We start from the raw sequence: 12,706 nt of genomic DNA, 5'->3' as shown, positions 1-12,706 counted from the left end.
GGTGTGGATGACTTAAAGGGAGACGGGAGAGAGCTTGTTTTGGGGGAATAGGTATGACAAGAGCTTTTTTCCATCACTGGTAAGCATTGTCTAATACCTGAGCATGGACCAAAATATTAAAGGATCTGCAAAATCGATCATTTCCATCCCTAGATGAAAGCAGTTCCAATTCCCTTTTGGATCTGTAGCAGGAGCATTTTGAAAATGGCACTGAGTAGTTGGTATGGAGGTGGTACATGAGGGTGGGAGGTAGTTGCAGTCAAGAGGGTCAGCATGAGGAGTGGCTTGAGGATGTATGTGTCCAGGGGGCTGGAAGGAGGAGGCCGGCCAGTCAGTGAAGTGGAGGAGCAGGAGACAGGCCAGGCTCTGATCTGGAGGAGCAGGAGGCAGCACTGCCCACAGGTGCATTGCTGGTATAGTGCTGAGCATAGCTGCCTTCTGAGCAGTTGACCTGGCTTTGATTCCTGGCCAATGCTGACAAACATCTCTGTAGCCTGGCTCCAGGGTTTCTTACATCTTCTGCAGGCAGCCTCTCCTGCTCAAAAAATACCCAGATTTCCCCTGGGATTTCAAGCCGATCCCCTGGCCTCTCTGCAGCCTTGAGACCAACTGAGACCAATGCTTTCAGCCTGCTGGCAGGGCTCCAGGCTGAGCTCCTCACTGCAATGCTGGTACAGGAGCCAGGGGAGAGGATTTTTTAGCCTGGCACGGAGCTGCACCTGCTGCTGCTGTGGCTGGTTGCACCTGGCAAGAAAAGCATTCTGCCATTGCGGGGCACAGATGACACTCAATAAAGACTAGGTGGTGGTCAAGGGAGAGACTGTGCTTCATGAGGGCAGCGCTGCCATTTTGGAGTGTGGTGGGAGGGGGCTTATTCTTGAGGCCTCCTCCTCAAAGGCCTGTCTGTCTGATCTGAAGTCACCCTGCTGACCTACACCATCCAGGCTCCAGCATTGCAGAGACTTAGTGAAGTTTAATGGAATGGGGTGTAATGATGTTCCTGGTAACTAAGAACTGAGACATCCTCATTTCTCTTGCAGCCTATAGCCTGGGGGCCAAGGGAAACATAAGGAGCCTCTCTCAACTAGACTCTCTACCAGAAGGGCATGAACCTTCTCAAGTCTCTGATTCCTGGGTTGCTTAAAGAAAAAAACAATGTTCTTTGCTCTACTGACAGCCCAAAACCATTCTGGGCAAGGGGTTGTATGGAGGGTTTGGTTTGGCAGAGTTTTTACAGATTCCCCCTCTGCATTCAGAGGTGCTACAAGTAGGTGGAGTTACGAAGACACGTACCTGCCCCAAAGTTCATGCACCTCAAGCAGCAATAACTGCTGAGAGGTTTTGGTGCTGCAACACTGAGGAGAGTTAATGCACCATCTGGGAGACTACACAGTGACACTGGATCTAGCTTTGTGCTTTGCTGCATGCTTGCATGTAAGATGCCTTGGTTTACGGCTGAGCAGCTTAGGTGCTTTTTTGCTCCTAAACACCTGTGAGTAGCAAGGTGCATCACCAAAAGGAAAGGACTCCTCCTAGGATTCAGGCTCAGAAAGGCAACTTGTCCCTGCCTGTTTACAAAGGTGCCCTCCACAACTGAGCTGAGCACACACGTCCAAGTTTGCATGCCACCTCAGGAAGTGTTGTCATCTCAGGCCAGTTCATAAGCCGCCTTCTGTCCTCTGCCAGTGGGTACTCAGAGTAAGCCGTGAAAAGTCACTGCTTCCTGAGCATACCTGCAAGATGTGCTGGGTACACTGGCAGAAGAAATGAGGTGAGCTCCCGAGTGCTTTCAGTGGCGGGAATCAAGGCTGAGCCTTGGAGATATCACAGGGCTGTGATGACCAGATTACAGACTCAAGCTCCATTGCTCTGAGGCTTTTTAGCCTTTCTCTTGCCTGCTTGCATATTTTTGGAGCTGTGGTATCATTTCGGAGAGCTCCACCCAAAACTGCTGGTAAGCTCAGGAGAGAAGCCACTTGCTCCTGGCAGAGCAGGTGGCTAACTGAGGGAGGAGGGGAACAAACCACCACAAGTCTCCAGCTATGCTGCACAAAGTCTTTAATGAGAAGGAGCAAATGCAGTGGCACAGAACAGAGACCAAGAAACACGTCTGTGGGGTTCAGGGAGTCACAGAGAATGGCCCATTTGCCAAGGACAAGCTGCAAACCAAAATGCTTTTTCCCATTCTGCTCTACTTGGTGGCAAGCCCACCAAGAGCAGTCCCTAACTCCAGCACCCTCACCCTGTCAGCAAGAGCTCAGAGCAAAGCATAGCCAGAGGAGGGATGGCGAGGCCTGCTATGCAGCGAGGAGCAGTGGGTGCAGGTCCCTCCTGCCAGGTGGGATGAGGACACCCAGCCCGTCTGCAAGCCATGGCCATGCTCCTTCTGCAGAGTCCTCGTCTTCCTTCCTGCTGCAAAGGGGATGATTCACCAGCTTCAGCAGTTCAGACTGCAGTGGAGTGGAGGCAGACACAGCCCCGACCCCCCCAGACCAAGGGAGCCTCCAGAAGAGATGGGAACCCCCCCGGCACTCAGAGAGCTCCCAACAGCAGCTGACAGAGAGGATCCCACGGCTGTGCTCTGAGGGAAAGAGGTGAGGATGGGGCCCGGCAGGGTCACCACCACCGGGGAGGCCTGGATGGCCACCGTGGAGTCAGCGCAGCGGGCGACACAGGGCTCACTGCAGCTGCTTGCAAGTGGGGTTGGGCCAGAGGCGCCGCAGGGGCGTGGGAGACAGGGTCTGAAGCAAGACATCTCTTGGTGAGGGAGGCCAACCTGAAACACAGAGTAGAGAGGAAACATCGACCCCCCCCCCCCCATCAGTCTGTCTTTCTTTTCCTCAGCTCTTTCTGAAGATCCACTTTGCTGCCCTCCATCTCCATTTCTAGCTCCATGTCCAGAGAGGGCCTGCAGCTGATCTTGCTAACAAGCACAACAGGCGTGACATCTCACCTTAAGGCTAGATTTGAAGGACTAGGAGCAGAGCTGTGCCTAACTGGCTGCTGATTCCACCAGGACCTCCTTCTGCAGTTCCTTGTGCAATAGCACGGCTGAAGACTGATGAAAGGATCCCATCAGAAATAGGCCGGGTTGAACAGCTCGCTCAGAAATCACCTCTTAAAAACACATGCTGTGCCTGCAGCTCGCATGGTACTTACTGTGCCCTCCAAGTTTCACAGCACAGGAAAACTTTTAGAATAGGACCTAGCACAGTGGGTTCAAAGCACCTGTGGAAAGACTGATCACACCCCATCTCCAGAAACAAGAATTGCTGCATTGAAGAAGGCACAGGATACACTTGGCCATTAGGTTAGAGACCATCTGCTGCAGGTGGAAATTTTGGCAAGCAGACCTCCCTGCAGGTGAGCCCCACTGATCCCCTTCTGCTTGAAAGAACCCCCCTCTTCCCAGCTCTCCCCAGCCACCTCCACCAAAAGGGAAAGAGGTTACAGCCCTAGAACATTTCCATTGCAGGGCCAAGTTGACGTAGCCCAAGTATCAACCTGAGTAGCCACCATGACAGCAGTTCAGCCCACAGGGAGAGATGGAGCGGGCTCAGGCTTACCTCGTTCCTTGAGGAAAGGGAGGCAAGAGAGGAGGATGCAGAGCCTGGAGCAGCACAGCCTTTTATGCTGTGTCCCAGAGCCCCACAGCGTCACAAACATTCCTTTCTCATGAAGCATCTAAACACCTGGCAGTTGCCGCTTGCCTAAACCTCACTGGTGGTTAAGCCCTTGCCTCTTTCATCTCAAATATTGTACTCCCTTTTCATACCCTCAAACATGGATAAGGTTGATGTGTGTCCCAGCTTCATAAGGCCAATTAACTCGGAGGTCTCAGGCTAGTGTACAAGGAGATTTTCAGTGGGTTTGCATCATGTGGATTGCCTTTGTCACATCACCCCCCTCACGGTGAGCATGGCCACCAGTCATGGTGAAATTGAGCCATGAAGAACAGCTCAAGTCAGCCGTCAAGCGCTTTCAGTGCAGGCACTCAGGCTAACCCTGAGAGAAATTCCTCCCTGCATGTCATCGTAGACACACAGGAGACTGTGGGTAAATTCAGGCAGAATGTCAAGACTGCACCTGCATCCCATATGGGAGAGGAGATGCACCTCTCCAGGGATGTGGCCCACATCGAAATTGACCCGTTTTGCTCAGCAAGGTTATCCCAGAGGCCAAAGGCCTGGATGGCCTGCCTTTGAGGAGAGGCTCAGGGCAGGGGGCCAAAAGCTCACAGCCCTTTTTCCTGAGTCAGTGATGGGGTGGCCCATTCCATGAATTTTAAGCTACAAAGGGACATTGGATCAGTCTCCCAGAGCACCTGGCAGTCATTGTGATGTGGAAGAGCTGGGAAAAGCCCTGAACTCCAGGCAAACATGAGTCACCCTGCTGTGGCCTTCAGTGGACATGGTGGCCCAGCCTCAGGCATGCCAGGGATACCACAGCTCATATCCCCAAAGTGCCCCTTTCCTCAAGGACACTTCCACACATTTTAGCACCATTCCTGAAATAAGCTGCTGCTTCTGTGCAATCTCACGATGCTGCTGCCTTCCAAGGCATTGCCTTTTGATGGCTGCTCAGGGGCCTATGAGACTCAGTGCACCCCAGAGTAATGAGGAATGGATGGAACTTCTGGAGGTCCTCTGGGCCAACCTCCTGCTTGGAGAGGATCAAACTTCCCAGGTACCTCAGAAGGCTTCCATCAACTTCTGAACACTGCCTCTGTCAGAGAGGTCACTGTCTCTTGAGCAGCTCTTCCAGGACTACACCACACCCCTAGCTGCTTCTTTTCCCAAAAAGTGAGCTGGTGTTTCCCATATTGCAACTTGAGAGTGTTGCCTCTTGCCCTTTTGCAGTGCACGTCTCAGGAGAGTCTGGCTCCATCCTTTCCATGACCTCCTGTAGCTGGTGGGAGGCAGCAGTTCCATCCCGTCCTCCCCACCTTGCCTCCTCTCTGCCAGGTTCGACAAAACTGGTGCCCTCAGCTTGAGGCCTGGTCCCCACCCTACCAGCCAGGGGCTCTCCCAGCTGAGCCTCCCAGGTCCACAAGTGGGCCACCAGGAGATGACAGTGAGGGTGCCACCCACCAGAGAAGATTCTAGGGTTATGGGAATAGCTGTGGAGATGGTCGGGAAGTACATACCAGGATTAGGAGTGAAGACTCCCACCGGGACTTGCAGTGAAAGCTTTCCTGGGACAGACTTTCCCTCCTCCTTCCAGCCCAGAAACGTCTATAGTCACTGATAGTGAAATGCAGAGCAGTTGGTGTTCCCTGCACAAACCAGCCCTTGTGCTCTCCATGGAGCCATGGAGCACACTCAGACCTCTTGGCTGATGCAGATCAAACCTAGAACTAGGTGCATTTTAAAGGTGGGATGAAACAACAAGGCTGAGAATGAGATCGAGAAGTGGGCATCCTTGAGGTGTCATTATACGGTCCACGCGAAATATGTGGTCCAATATCTTTCACTACAAGAACGATACTGAGGTGCTGGAGCGCGTCCAGAGAAGGGCGACTAAGCTGGTGAGGGGTCTGGAGCACATGTTTTATGAGGAGCGGCTGAGGGAACTGGGGTTGTTTAGCCTGGAGAAGAGGAGGCTGAGGGCTCACCTCATCGCTCTCTACAACTACCTGAAAGGGGGTCGCAGAAAGGTGGGTGTTGGCCTCTTCTCCCACGTGATGAGTGACAGGACAAGAGGAAATGGCCTCAAGTTGTGCCAGGGGAGATTCAGTCTGGATATTAGGAAAAATTTCTTTACTGAGAGAGTTGCAACACCCTGGAATAGACTGCCCAGGGACCCAGGGAGGTGGTGGAGTCACCCTCCCTGGAGGTGTTCAAGGAACGTGTGGACATGGCATTGTGGGACGTGGCTTGATAGGCATGGTGGTGTGTTTGTGGGGGTTTTTTTTGTTTGTTTGTTTGTTTTTGTTTTTTTAAATGGTTGGACTTGATGATCTTACAGGTCTTTTCCAACCTTAGTGATTTATTCAACGCAATTAAGAAGGAAGCCAAGAACAAAGGCATGGCTGAAAAGGCCCTTTACTGCACACAGTCTTTTCCCCACGACAGTGACTTGAGATTGACTCATGAGCAGGAAACCTACCCACAATAGCCCTGTCTCCTACAGATAACCTCCACCCACCAAAAAACACACAACAAGAGAACATTAGGTCTCAGGCGCTGATTAAGATTTGCATGGGATTTATGTGAATCAAAGACTATGGAGGATCCTTAGCGCCTTGTCCAGCTGACTTTTGAAAATCCCGGTGATGGAGAATCCACCTGTTCCAGTGAAAAAGAAATCTCCAGGGGATCTTTTTCTTGGTATCAAATCAACTTTTCCCTTGATGCCAGATGTGTCTGTGGTCTCATCCTTTCTTTGAGCACGTCCAGCAAGGGACTGCCTCTGCGTTCTCTACAAACTGTGCTTCACACAGTGGAAATCTGCAATCAGTTGCCCCCTCATCTTGTTTTCTCCACACTGAACAAACCAAGATCCCTCAGCATCTCCCTCAATCACCAGTGCTCCGGCAGCCTCCGATCCCACCCTGTGCATGTCATCTCTTCCTGATAGACATGTGCACAGGAAGACCTCTTCTGTGGCTCATACTTCCTGACCACAGTCCATCTGAAAAATGCCACCAGTGCTCGTGCAGCCTGCAGTGGGATGGTGTGGGGTTTCTCTGAAAGAAGAAGAGCTGCTCAAGAGACAGTGACCCCTCCAACAGTGGCAGTGTTCAGAAGTAGATGGGGCAAGGCCCAGAGCTTCCTGAGGTAACTGGGAAGTTTGGTTGGCTTGGAGCAGGAAGTCCTCCCAGAGAACCTCCACAGGTCCCTTCTGACCTTCATTATTCTGGGGTGCCCTGAGTCTCATGGACCCTTGATCAGCCACCAAAAGGCAATGCCTTGGAAGGCAGCAGCAGCATGCTATTCCGTAGAAGCATCAGTTTTTTCAGGAATGGTGCTAAAATGTGTGGAAATGCCCTTAAAAAAGCAGCACTTTGGGAAGAATGAGGCCACTATGTCCACTGAAGGCCACAGCAGGGTGACTCATGTTTGCCTGGAGTCCAGGGTTTTTCCCAACTCTTCCACATCACAATGACTCCCAGGAGCTCTGGGAAGTTGATCCAATGTCCCTTTGTAGTTTGAGAGACGTGGAATGGGCTACCCCTTCATTGACCCAGGAAAATGGGCTGTGAGCTTTTAGCTCTCTGCCCTGAGCCTCTCCTCAGAGGCAGGTCATCCAGGCCTCTGGCCTCAGGGATGACCTTGCTGAGCAAAACAGGCCAATTTGGGTGTGGGTCTCTTTCAGGGAAGGACATAGGCATCTCTTTGATCACCATCCTATGTGTTGATTTCCTTGTTTCCAACAGGCTCCCCACTTCCCAAGGTGAGCCCAGACCCCTGGCTGGAAGAAACATGAGGGCCTTGTCATGTCGTCAAGGGACAGGGCTGTGGAGATCCCATGGAGAAGTCACTTGAAAGAGACCTGCCTGACCCTCTGGTCTGCTCTTCGTTGTTATGAATCTACGTTTGTTCCCTGGGCTCATGGGGCAAAAAAACAGGCTGTGGCAGAGCCTGATAAGCAAAAGCAAGGTCCTCATGGCCCTCACTCCTGCCTGCAAGAGGATTTCCTCCAGCCACAATGATTCTTCTGTGTCATTGAGCTTTGCCACATCCCTGGAGAGGTGCGTCTCCTTCCCATATGGGATTGTGCAGCCTTGACGTTCTGCCTGAACTTACCAACAATCTCCTGTGTGTCTACGATGACCCGTGGGGCGAAACGTCTCTTTGGGTTAGCTTGAGTGCCTGCACTGAAAGCACCTGAGAGCCAACCTGAAGTGTCCCTCATAGCTGAATTTGACCGTGACTGGTGGCCACACTCACCGTGAAGAGGACAATGTGACAAAGGCAATCTGAGTGACACAAACCCACTTAAAATCTCCCTCCACAGTAGCCCTAGACCTCTGAGTTAATTGGCCTTATGAAGCTGGGAAACAGACGAATCGTCCCAGGAGGGCTGGGATATACTGAAATATATTTTTCTTAGAGCACTAGAGCTCTCAATCCCAACGTGCAAGAAGTCAGTCAGGGGAGGCCGGAAGCCAGCTTGGCTGTCAAGACCTCTGAGCCAAACTAAACCACAAAAGCAAGAGGATACACATCCTGAGGAGATTACAGGGATATGGCCCGGGAGTGCAAGAAGGGCATCAGCAAAGCCAAGGCACACGTGGAGCTGACCTTGCAAGGGACAAGACAAATAACAAGAAGGGTTTCTTCAGGTGCATAGGACAACAAAGGAAGATGAAAGAAACTGCACCGCCTCCCTCCAGATGAGCGAAACGGAAGACCGGGCTACAACCGACATGGAGAAGGCAAAGGTACTCAATAACTCTTTGGCCTCAGTCTTCACAAGCACGTCCTCTAGCCACGCCACCCAACTCACAGAATCCAAAGGCAGGGATTGGGAGAATGAAGTACCACACGCCGCAGAAGGACAGGTTCAAGACTATCTAAAGAACCTGAATGTGCACAGGTCCATGGGGCCTGAGGAGATGCATCCGAGGATCCTGAAGTAATGGCAGAGAAGTTGCTAAGCCACTATCCATCACTTTTGAAAAGTCGTGGCAGACCGATGACATTCCCAGTGACTGGAAAAGGGCAACATAATTGCCATTTATAAAAAGTGAAAAAAGGAGGATCTGGGAAAATACAGGCCCGTCATTCTCACCTCTGTGCCCAGCAAGACGATGGAGCAGATCCTCCTGGAAACTATGCTATGGGACATGGAATACAGAGAGGTGAATGGTGACAGCCAACATGACTTCACTAAGGGCAAACAGTGCTTGAAATTTTAGTGGCCTCCTAAGACAGAGTTACAACATTGATGGGTAAGGGAAGAGCGACTGATGTCATCTACTTGTGCGAAGCATTAAATACGGTCCCCGCACAACATCCTTGTCTGTAAAATGCAGAGATAAGGATTTGGCAGGTTGACCACTCGGTACATAAGGGATTGGCTACACGGTCGCGCTCAAAGAGCTGTGGAAAACAGCTAGATGTCCAGGTAGAGAACGGTGACCAGTGGTGTACCTCAGGGGTCCGTACTGGGACCAGTATTATTTAACAACTTTGGCAGGGACATGGACAGTGGGATTGAGTGCCCCCTCAGCATGTTTGCAGTGACACCAAACTGAGTGCTGTGGTTGATACTCTAGAGGGAAGGGACGCCATCCAGAAGGACTTTGACAGGCTAGAGAGGTGGGCCTGTGTGAACCTCACTAAGTTCAACATGGCCAAGTGCAAGGTCCTGAACTTGGGTCGGGACAATCCCAAACATGGGTACAGGTGGGCCATGAGTAGATTGAGAGCAGCACTGCGGAGATGGACTTGGGGGTGTCGGTGGATGAAAGACTGAATATAAGCCCGCAATGCACTCTCGCAGCTCAAAAAGCCGATCGTATTCTGGGCTGCATGAAAAGCAGTGTGGCTAGCAGGTTGATGGAGGTGATTCTCCGCCTCTGGTATGGTATGAAAAGGGAGTACTACATTTGAGATAAAAGAGGCTAGGGCTTAATCATCAGCAAGGCCTTGACAAGCAGCAAATACTAGGTGTTTAAATGCTTCATGAGCAAGGAATGTTTGTGACGCTGCAGGGCCCTGGGACACAGCATAAAAGCTTGCGCTGCTCCAGGCTCTGCATCCTCCTCTCTTGCCATCCCTTTCCTCGAGGAACAAGGTAAGCCTGAGTCCGCTCCATCTCTCCCTGTGGGCTGAACTGCTGTCATGGTGGCTACTCAGGTTGATACTTGGGCTGCGTCAGCTTGGCCCTGCAATGGAAATGTTCTAGGGCTGTAACCTCTTTCCCTTTTGGTGGAGGTGGCTGGGCAGAGCTGGGAAGAGGGGGGTTCTTTCAAGCAGAAGGGGATCAGTGGGGCTCAGCTGCAGGGAGATCTGCTTGGTAGAATTTCCACCTGCAGCAGATGGTCTCTACCCAAATGGCCAAGTGTATCCAGTGCCTTCTTCAATGCAGCGATGCCTGTTCTGGAGATGGGGTATGATCAGTCTTTGCATGAGTGCTTTGAACCCACTGTGCTGGGTCCAGTCCCATAAGTGGATGAGCCTTCCTGTACCATGCTACTTGGAGAGCACAATGAGTGCCGTGAGAGCTGTAGGCACAGCACGTGTTTTGAATAGGTGATATCTGACAGAGCTGTTCAACCCAGCCATTGCATCAATCTTCACCTGTGCTATTGCACAAGGAACTGCAGAAGGAGGTCCTGGTGGAATCAGCAGCCAGTTACGCACAGCTCTGCTCCTAGTCCTTCAAATCTCGCCCTAAGGCGAGATATCATGCCTGTGGGCAAGTTGGCAAGATCAGCTGCAGGCCCTCTCTGGACATGGAGCTAGACATGGAGATGGAGGGCAGCAAAGTGGATCTTCAGAGAGAGCTGAGGAAAAGAAAGACAGACTGATGTTGGGGTCCATATTTGCTATGTGTTTCAGGTTGGCCTCCCTCACCAAGAGATGTCTTGCTTCAGACCCTGTCTTCCACGCCCCTGCGGTGCCTCTGGCCCAACCCCACTTGCAAGCAGCTGCAGTGAGCCCTGTGTCGCCCGCTGCGCTGACTCGACGGTGGCCATCCAGGCCTCCCCGGTGGTGGTGACCCTGCCGGGCCCCATCCTCACCTCTTTCCCTCAGAGCACAGCCGTGGGATCCTCTCTGTCAGCTGCTGTTGGGAGCTCCCTGAGTGCCGGTGGGGTTCCCATCTCTTCTGGGGGCTCCCTTGGTCTGGGAGGGTCAGGGCTGTGTCTGCCTCCACCCCGCTGCAATCTGAACTGCTGAAGACTGCGGATCATCCCCTTTGCAGCAGGAAGAAACACAGGGATCCTGTAGCAGCAGGAGAGTGGCTATGGCTGGCAGATGGGCTGGGTGTCCTCATCCCACGTGGCAGGAGGGACCTGTGCCCACTGCTCCTCGCTGCATAGCAGGCCTCGCCATTCCTCCTCTGGCTATGCTTTGAGTTCCTCGAGAAAGGGCTCATGCTCTTCTGCTTTGATGAAACTCCTGCTGACAAGGGGGAGGGTGCTGGAGTTAGGGACTGCTCTTGGTGGGCTGGGATTGCCACCAAGTAGAGCAGAATGGGAAAAAGCATTTTGGTGTGGATCTTGTCCTTGGGAAATGGGCCATTCTCTGTGACTCCCTGAGCCCTGTAGACGTGTTTCTTGGTCTCTGTTCTGTGCCACTGCATTTGCTCCTTCTCATTAAAGACTTTGTGCAGCATAGCTGGAGACTTGTGGTGGTTTGTTCTCCTCCCCCCTGAGTTGGCCAACGCCTCTGCAAGGAAGTGCGAGAACCTGTGTAAGTCACTGCCCATGGCAGGGATTGTGTCCCCTAGCATTGGGCACTGCCAGTTTTGGGTGGAGCTCTATGAACTGATAGCAGAGCACCAAAAATTAGCAAGCAGCCAAGAGAAATACAGAAAAGCCTCAGAGAAATGGATAGAGCAAGTAACAATGGACAGGGGTGGAAATACACGTAATGCCACACACAGTAGTCCTGGTTTACTGTTTTACTGTGAGGGTGGTGAAACATGGGAAACGGTTCCCCAGGGAGTCTTGCGGAGTCGCCATCGTTGAATGGATGTCCAACATCCAACCAGACAAGGCCATGAACAGCCTCCTCTACTTGACCCTGCTTTGAGCCGGGCTTGGACTGCATCATCTCCATCACAACATCTGTTGTGTGATTTGGTGAGCCACTGCTGGATGTCCTCATCCAGGAGCAGCCATCAAGAACAAGGGAGCATAGAGGGGATAGGGCCCAGTACGCAGGTGTGGTGGGCACAGGGCAGGAGAAGGGACACTGATGTCTGTCCCAGGGCTGGGAGTATGGGAAAGAAGGAAGATCACGAGTGACGCAACAGCAAGGCAAGGGGATAATGTGTAAGCACAACGAGGAAAGCTCCGAGGGAGCTAGAAGCTTGAGGTCCCATTGAGATTTGAACTCAGATGGCTGGATTCAGAGTCCAGAGTGCTCACCATTACACCACAGGACCTCCTGGACACCTGCTCTCTTTTCCCTGCGGCCACCCTCGCTGAGCCACATGCTCCTGGCTGAGCCTGCCAGTGTCTCCATCTCCCTGGCCATCACCAAGCGCAGCCTTCCTCCAGGGCCACTGGGCCCTCTAGTCACAGGGCCTTTTAAGGGAGCGGTAGACCCCTTTGCTCAAGCTTGCCATGCCCTCTCTTATAAGACCCAGGCTGTGAGAATCTTGCTTTCTCCTGATTAGATCTGGTTATGAAGTTTCCAGCAGAACCTCTTCAACGTTGCACCTCACAGAGTACATTCATGGCCCAGCAGTCAGTGGTTTGATGCTTGCACATGCGGTCTCTGCTGCTGCTTCCTTTTACCCCTATGTTGGACAGCCTGTCACTCTGCCTGGGTAAGTTACTGCCTCTCCTGTTTCTCACCTTGTAGCTCATACTAAGCAGCCATTAGCCAGATATCCTTGTAGTCCTAGCTGAGCTCCTGACCTTGCCGAATAAGACGACCCAGAGAGAGGGCAGGGGATGAGGTTCAACAGAGGGAAGAGCTGGCAGGAGGACCCAGAGCAGCTTGTGCTGGGTTTCACAAGCTGGACTGCCTTCCCCTGCTAAGATAGTCCTGGCTGACATGAAACCCTGGTCCTTTCTTCTAGC

Source organism: Gavia stellata, chromosome 13, assembly GCF_030936135.1.
Source record: "Gavia stellata isolate bGavSte3 chromosome 13, bGavSte3.hap2, whole genome shotgun sequence".
Classification (NCBI taxonomy): Eukaryota; Metazoa; Chordata; class Aves; order Gaviiformes; family Gaviidae; genus Gavia; species Gavia stellata.
Note: the sequence above shows the minus strand (reverse complement) of the source record.